This window comes from Salvia splendens, chromosome 2 (assembly GCF_004379255.2).
Source record: "Salvia splendens isolate huo1 chromosome 2, SspV2, whole genome shotgun sequence".
Classification (NCBI taxonomy): Eukaryota; Viridiplantae; Streptophyta; class Magnoliopsida; order Lamiales; family Lamiaceae; genus Salvia; species Salvia splendens.
The window spans coordinates 9,979,617-9,988,659 of NC_056033.1; positions in this window are offsets into that span (position 1 = coordinate 9,979,617).

Genomic DNA, 9,043 nt, shown 5'->3' on the forward strand with positions numbered 1-9,043 from the left:
CCGAATGATGTTTATGGAGTTATTACCATGCCTACTTGATTACTTATACGTTATAATAAAGATATGAGTAATTTATTAGTTTTAACTATTAAGAATGTATTTTTACATTATTATTTGGTTCCATTCAAATTCAAACTTAGTGCATGGAGTCACAACTCACGACTCAAACTTTAATAAACAAGGCACACTCAAGCACATTATTATTAATTAGAATTTGATTACGGTTAGTGCATTTAAATTATACTATAAACTATTATAGGATTAAATGCAAAATGTACAAATTATTGAATAAGCGTGTTTTAAAATGTTTGCAAAAATGTCTACGTTTAAAAAGAGTGAACTTCAAATTGAGTCCATAGAAAATGAGGTTTAGGTCCCTAGTAAGTACTTAAAAATTATCATAACAAGTCTCTAGAAAATGAAAATATCACAACAATTCCTTTTTTCTGTTTTTCTCCGGAATCCATATGAGTTTGTTTTACAGTTGGGGTTAAGACGAGTTTACTGGAGTTAGCACAATTGTTTCCATTGTTTGTGTTGGGTGCATAGGCGGGCACAAAAAAAAAACTCTTGTAGAGTCTATATTTCCAAATATTAATTGAAAGTATATTTTTGAGTGATTTAGATAATTAATAGGTGCTTTTGTATACCAATTTACACAAACTTTAGATAAATTTAATTAATTTATTAAAGAAAACATTTAAAAGAATGAGTTAATTAGGGGCTTAAGCCCCTTGTCTCCTTCACCTAGTTCCGCCAATGGTTCGGTGGACATCGAATCCATTGGACTTAGGTTTGTTGTCCACAACCTGACAATTTTAGACCTAGCAAATGAATAAATCATGTTTTTAAACCCATAAATTTGTGAGTTTACAAACCTACTTTGGATTCGGTATCTGAATAGTCATCTACATTTCCGTTCATACGTCTTCGATTGCACATGAAAATTTAAAATGTATGAATTGTGGTTTCACACATAAATTGAGGGCAATGATGACATGGCACAAGAGATATATGACATGAGGTAGCATTGTGAATTGTCTTAAGCTACACAATCGACTCACACCACCCTATATCCATATTGCTCACCAAGGGAAAAAAACATATCTCTCCCAGTAATCAAATCCATTCCTTTATTACTTTTTATCCCCACTATAAAAAACAAGCTCTAATGATATATTTTTATTCTTTAAGATTGTAATAAGATTTGGTTTTCAATTATAAAGAAATAAAATTTATTTATTCTATATAATGAATTAAGGATTTTATATTTATTGAAATTATTTAAGTATTTATATCACTTAAAATTTGAATGATATTAGTTCAATCGATACTTATTTATTTGGGAGCTATTTTTCAAAAGGAAATACAATCTAGATTATACGTGTAGGTTAATCTTTTAATATAATGGTTATATAGAAGTAAACTATAAAAACAAAGTGTGTAAGCAATATATATCATCTGTGGAGCCCAAGACATCTTAGATTGGGAAGGTTAGATGAGAAGTCATTTTCCAAACAAAAATCCGCGTTCCTATACTCGGTGCGACTATTTTTTTTCCCAAAGAAAGTGCAATTTTAAGGATAGTACACAACCCTTTAAGCAAGCATTTATATTCTTTTTTCTTGTGTGTTGGGTTTATTCGGGGGTGGGTGTTGTTAAACAAGGGAAGATTGAAGAGGATCAATCACAATGATACTCCAGAAATAGTTGAACACAATTAGAGGGATAGATTGATAGCATTAAATTAGATTGATACTATTGATAATATTCTATACATGTACCTTGTGTAATACTTATAAAAGGGGCAGTCTATGTAGAACAAAATCATCAAGGAATACTCAATAAACATTCCTATTCTCCTCTATTTTCCTAACTATGTCCGATATACATTTGAAGATGGTATCAGAGCAGGGGTGAGACTCAGAGTAGTCTCATCACTGTCTCGGACCAATCCCGAACTCCTCGACTAAAATCCGGCAGATCCTGCCAAAACCATAAACCATGTCAGAAAACAATGAACCACCAAAACCATCGGAAACAGAGCAATTTGCTCGAATCTTTGCCGAATTCATGCGCACAAGTATTGCGCATAGCCAGAAAGAAATAGTTACCACAGATGCCTCACCAAACCAAAAGATTGAACCTCACAGAATCGATTCATCACCGTTAGTTATCGGAGAGAAACTAAACGGCGAAAACTACTCCACCTGGGCGGTCGTCATGAAGGCGGCAGTCTGCGGAAGAGGATTGATATCTCACCTTACGGGAGTCCCAATTCCCCCCGCAAGGACCGACCAAGCCTTCGAGAGATGGCAGCAGGCAGACCACTGCGTGTTTACGTGGTTGATTCAAAATGTCGAACAAAAGCTAGTCAGCCGTCTGACTCAGTATCCAACGGCCAAGGATATATGGACTAGTTTGGAGATCACATATGCAAGCGGAGGAGACAAGATTCAAGTGTACGACCTGTACGCAAGGCAATAACGTTAAAACAGAAAGAAGAATCTCTGGAGGACATATGGACGAATGATCCATGGATCTCCATTGACCGGAGACAACCGAATCGAATGAAGTATACCGAAGATATTGAAATATACCAACAAGAGAAACAAGAACAAAGGTTGTTCCAATTACTCGTAGCCATAAACAATAAGTATGAGGGCATAAAAAGGGAGATATTGAGGCAAGAACCACTTCCCTCGGTTGACGCCGCATACGCAGCACTCCGGCGAGAAGACGCCAGATCCGCCGTCCTACAAATTGGAGACTCCGGCGCACAAGGAATTGGAGCCGGATTGGCAGTAACCCAACCGTGGAAAATCCCGGCAGCACACCGCAACCCCTCTCAACGAAGCGGCGAGAATGGCGGAAATTGGAACAGACTACCGGAGGAAGACAAATCGAAGATGCTATGCTCTCACTGTGGGAAGTGAAAGCACACACGAGAGACGTGTTTTGAGCTACACGGCTACCCGGAATGGTGGCAGGAGAGGAAATCAAAGAGTAACTCGTCTCCGGCGCCGTTCAAAGGGGGTCGGGCGGCTGCAGCAGTGGTCGGAGGAGAAGGGGTCCCAGCCGCCGCCGCTACTACCAACCGGAACGGAACGGAGGGAGCGGCGGTCGGGACGGCGTCGATCGCCAGAGGAGAGACCGATCCAGAAGTGGAGGCGCCAAACCTAGACGGAGGTAATTCTAGGGGTGGGAATTTATTCCCAAGCCCTCAACCTTCTAATTTACTACACCAAGAACCCCACACACAAAATATTGCGAAAAAACCCCCCCATGATCCTGGAAAATTGCAAAAGAGACCTCAGACTCTTAAAAGACTCAAATCGAGTCCATAATTTCAAAAATTGCCAAATCTGATCCTAAAACTTCCAGATATTCCCAAACAACCCATATATCTTGTGAAAATAGATTTCAGATCCTCGAACAATTGCCCACATCTTACGCCCTATCAGCTTCCTCTGGAAATAAAAATGACAAATGGATTTTTGACTGTGGAGCCACTGACACGATTACTTATGATATTGCTGATATTTCTAACATGCATAGGGAACCAAAAACTCATATCCAAACGGCCAGTGGAGAGTATACCTCCGTGGAAGGAGCAGGAACAGTCGGAATTTCGTCCGCTTTGGCTTTATCCAACTGCTTATATTTTCCTTCCATGTCACACAAACTATTATCAATCAGCCATGTGACAAAAGAGTTAAACTGTACTCTCCTGATGCAACCCAACTTTTGCCTTTTGCAGGATATCAGAACAGGGGTAATCATTGGACGTGGCACTGAGAGGAACTGGCTGTATTATGTGGACGAAATAGATCAACAGGGAACTGCCTTGCTAACTCGTGGATCGTCCGAGAGGGAAGCTTGGCTCTGGCATCGTCGTTTAGGACATCCATCCTCAGGTTATTTAAAAATTCTCTTTCCTAAATTTAGTCAAGAAATGTATTGTGAGACTTGTGTGCTGGCCAAAAGCCATAGACACTCTTATAAACCCAATAATACCCGAGTTGATTCGTTGTTTTCTCTAGTTCACTCTGATGTGTGGGGTCCATCTCCGGTTATAGGGGGATAAGGGTTTAAATACTTTCTTCTCTTTATAGATGATTGCACTCGCATGACATGGGTCTACTTTATGAAACACAAAAATGAAGTCTTTGAACATTTTAAACACTTTCACACCCTGGTACAAACCCAATTTCAGAAAACCATACAGACACTTAGATCCGACAACGGGGGAGAATTTGTAAACTTGAGCATGAAGACCTTTTGTCACGATAAGGGTCTAGTCCACCAAACTACATGCCCATACACCCCGGAACAAAATGGTGTGTCTGAGAGAAAGAACCGTACCCTTCTAGAAATGGCGCGTGCTATGCTAATCGAATCCAACACCCCCAGAAATTTCTGGCCCGAAGCTATTGCCTCATCTGTCTATCTCACGAACCGACTTCCCTCTAGCACGCTGAATCTAAAAACACCACTAGAAGTCCTTTCCACACAAGCCCAAATCCCTTTACCCTTAACTCTTCAGCCTCGAGTGTTTGGATGCTCAGTTTTTGTCCACATCCCTAAGCATGAACGTACCAAACTATCGCCTTGTGCCGTAAAGTGTATTTTTGTGGGATATGGGGCTTCCCAGAAAGGATACCGATGCTTTGATCCTAAATCTAGACGCATGTTTACCACCATGAACTGTGATTTCCTTGAAACAGACTACTTCTTTAACCACCTTAGCGTTCAGGGAGAGAGTGACCATGACCTACTTAGGCGGTTAAATCCAGCGGCGGCTGCAGCAGACCCACCAAAGGAAGTCATCAACCGAACAGCACAGGTCCCTGAAATACAGCCCGCACCACCGATTAGTGACATCGCCCAGGAGAACCCTTTACTGATATCCGATGTAAGTACTCCCGATACTCCTTCTGAATGTGAGAATACTCAGACTATTGGTGATAATGTTCCTACATTGTGTGAGACTGACCCTGAAACAGATATTGAGTCTGAACCAGACAACGGAACTGAACCAGAAATCTGCGACCTACTGGAAAAACAGATGAATGAAGGAGTCGGAGGATATAAACTACTTCCACCGAGATCCAACCGAGGAATTCCACCAAAAAGATACAGCCCTGAAACCTTAGGCAAGAAGGCTAAGTACTCAATTGCCAACATGGCTAAAGGGCAACTCTCCGAAATGGCGCATGCATTTGAAGCAGCACTTTATGAGGAAGAAGAAATTCCCTACACGGTGGAAAAGGCTTGGAGACACAGACATTGGAGAGAGGCAATGCTAAAGGAAATGGGTGCACTAGAAAGGAACAACACTTGGGAAAAGTGCATGATACCAGACGGGAAGAAGGCAGTCGGGTGTAAATGGGTGTTCACTATCAAACGTCGACCAGACGGTTCCATAGAAAGGTACAAGGCGCGGTTGGTAGCAAATGGGTATACCCAAACCTATGGAGTAGACTATGATGAGACATTCTCTCCAGTAGCAAAGATGAACACAATTCGAGTGCTATTATTCGTTGCTGCGAACAGAGACTGGCCACTACATCAATTTGACTTCACAAATGCTTTCCTACATGGGGAACTAAAGAGAGAAGTATACATGGAAGCACCACCAGGATTCTCACAGGGGTACAAGAAAGGAGAAGGATGTAGACTGAAGAAAACTTTGTATGGACTTAAGCAGTCCCCCAGAATTTGGTTCGGAAGATTCACTGAGGCAATGACAAAGTATGGGTACAAACAAAGCCACTCTGATCATACATTATTCCTGAAGAAGCGAGAAGGCCGGATTACATGCTTGATCATCTATGTAGATGATATGATCATAACTGGAGACGATGCAGATGAAATCGAAAGACTCAAGGGAAGTCTGTCCCAAGAATTCGAGATGAAGGACTTGGGAAATCTTAAGTACTTCTTGGGAATAGAGGTACTAAGATCAAGGAGGGATCTTTCTGAGGCAGAAGAAATATATACTGGACATCCTGGCTGAGACAGGACTTCTAGATTGCAAACCTGCAGATACACCACTCTTAGTTAATCATGGACTGCGAATCTCCGAGGGGGCGGAGCTAGCACACCAAGGCCAATATCAACGTCTGGTTGGGAAGCTCATCTATCTATCCCACACTAGACCTGACATTGCCTATGCCGTCGGAGTCGTAAGTCAGTTTATGCATCGACCACAGAAGGATCACTATGAAGCCGCATTGAGAATAGTTAAGTACCTCAAGGGAACAGTTGGACATGGAATAATGTTCAAGAAGATTGAACTCCGAGGAGTGCATGGATACACGGATGCTGATTGGGCAAGCAACCCCGGTTGACAGAAGATCTACAACGGGCTATTTTACCTTTGTTGAAGGTAATTTAGTCACTTGAAGAAGCAAGAAACAAAAAGTAGTAGCATTATCCAGCGCCGAAGCAGAATTTAGAGGGATCAAAAGTGGGCTAATGGAAATATTGTGGCTAAGAAGACTAATGAAGGAGATTGGAATAATTTTAGAAAAGAGTCAACTCTTCTGTGATAACAAAGCAGCCATCAGCATATCCGAAAATCCAGTACAGCACGATAGGACGAAACATGTCGAAGTCGATAGACACTTCATCAAGAAAAACATTGAAAGTGGTGCAGTAGAGCTACCCTTTGTTCGATCTGAAGATCAACTGGCTGATATTCTCACTAAGGCTGTTAACTCGAGAAGTCTCATGAATGTGTTGTGCAAGTTGAGTTTAGGAGATCCCACCACTCAACTTGAGGGGGAGTGTTAAACAAGGGAAGATTGAAGATGATCAATCACAATTATACTCCAGAAATAGTTGAACACAATTAGAGGGATAGATTGGTAGCATTAAATTAGATTGATACTATTGATAATATTCCATACATGTACCTTGTGTAATACCTATAAAAGAGGGCAGTCTATGTAGAACAAAATCATCAAGGAATACTCAATAAACACTCCTATTCTCCTCTATTTTCCTAACTATGTCCGATATACATTTGAAGAGGTGTTGTCGGCAGGAGGTAGGTGGGTGGTTGGGTAGTACGAGGAATAGACCTACCTAGGTAAGGGAGACGTGGACGCTGCATCTCCATTCATGAAATCTATCTTATTCAATTGTTAGTCAACCTTTCCATTTATGCCATGGAATTTTTATTTTTATTTTTTGATTTGATCATATGCTTGCATAATTCGTTTTTGGCGGTATCCAGTTAATTCTACTTGATTGAATTTATATATTGACTGAAAGTTTTTTAGTGGATGGTTAGATTTAAATTCATGATATCAAGATCACCATATTCACAACCGTTCGATCAATTATTTCCTTTTTTTTCTTTACAAATATGTATAATAGTAGTATAAAAGTTTTGGAATAGAAAACCATATAACCAAAACACCCACAAGGAAACAGTGACTCTCTGATTTCTTTACTATTTCGAAAGAAAAATAGTTACTTTCAGTTAATGCGAAGATTTCATAATGCACATTGAAAAGATTATAACGTTTTCGATTATTCTATACTAATGAATTTCCATTCATTGCTACTAGCCTACTAATATTTGCAACTGTATCCATATGGTGTTATTTTGATTGGTGGGACAATTCAGCATGATATATTTGCTATAGTGCTAATATGGAGTAGTACTAGTAGTATTTAATTTAATAAACATAAAATTGCACACAACTTCAATATCAGTAGTATGCAGAGTTGTTATCTCTATTTGCTCCTCTAATTCTTTTCTTCAAGTTGATACCCGAATGGCCTGAGTAATATTTGGAATTTGTTGGAAAAAAATGGTGTGATTTATATTTGATCTTGAATTTTATAAGATTTTAAAACTAAATAAAGATGTAAATTAATAAAATATACTTATTTTCTTTCCTCTAAATTCTCTCTCGTACACCTTCTACCGTGGACTTGATAATATCACATTTTGTAAGAGAAAATCATGACTTAAAACTATAAAAAATTAGCACTCCTACAACTTTTTAATACTTCAAGGATTTCACATGCCTTAAACTCTAAAATATTATAGTACAACTTTTTTATAACTTCAAGGATTACACGCATATCATATGCAACAATTTCAATTGCTGGTTAGTTGCGTTGTGAACTAATTCTCTAAACTTAGTACTCCATTTCGTCTAAGTGAAACATATTTCTCTTTAGACTGCTCCATTATAAGTACGATATTTCCTTTTATGGTAAAAAGAAAATACTCTATCATAAAAGAATACTCTATCTTTCTTTTACTTTATCCTTATCTTTCTCTTACTTTATCTTTCCATCAATTTTTTCGCTCTATTTTTTTCTCACTCATACTTTATTCACTTTTCATTTAACAACTAAACATCACTAAATTCTGTATCCAAAAGAATGTGTCACTTGTAATAAGATAGAGAGGGTAGTAATATATATAAAATGTTCACTGTCCAAAACAAAGAAAGTGGAAACAAAGTAATCCTAATATCTTGCAATATTACTACCCTAAAAAATGCCTAGACTGATGAAAACAAGATATTACTAAAGCAGGAAACACAGTACACAACGAACAAATGTATCCAACAATAATGCGTCTAAAACAAAGCCTAAAGTGTCAGTTGCACATTATTTTTATCACATAAACTTGGAGGAGATTAAGATGTGAAATAAGGTATAAACAAAACTCCGACGCATCGGTCTGAATCAAAACATGGACCACAAAAAAGTGAGTCCATCTTTGTTCTCCTTTACATCATTTTATATCATATACTTATAGAAAGCCAAAGAAATCCTAGGACAGATTTAGACATACTATAACACACAGTTATCAACAATTTCCAAATGATAAAAGGCCATAGGAAAAGCCAACAAGTGGCTTAGTGGGTGTACTATTGGACACAAGTTGCACATCTACATCTGTGTTTAATTAGATCAATAGTCAACAACCTATGTTTAGATAGAAAATGCAGAAGATGATAAGTAATGGAACAAACATTTTTGGGTAAACAAGGCAGCATCTGTAGATGAA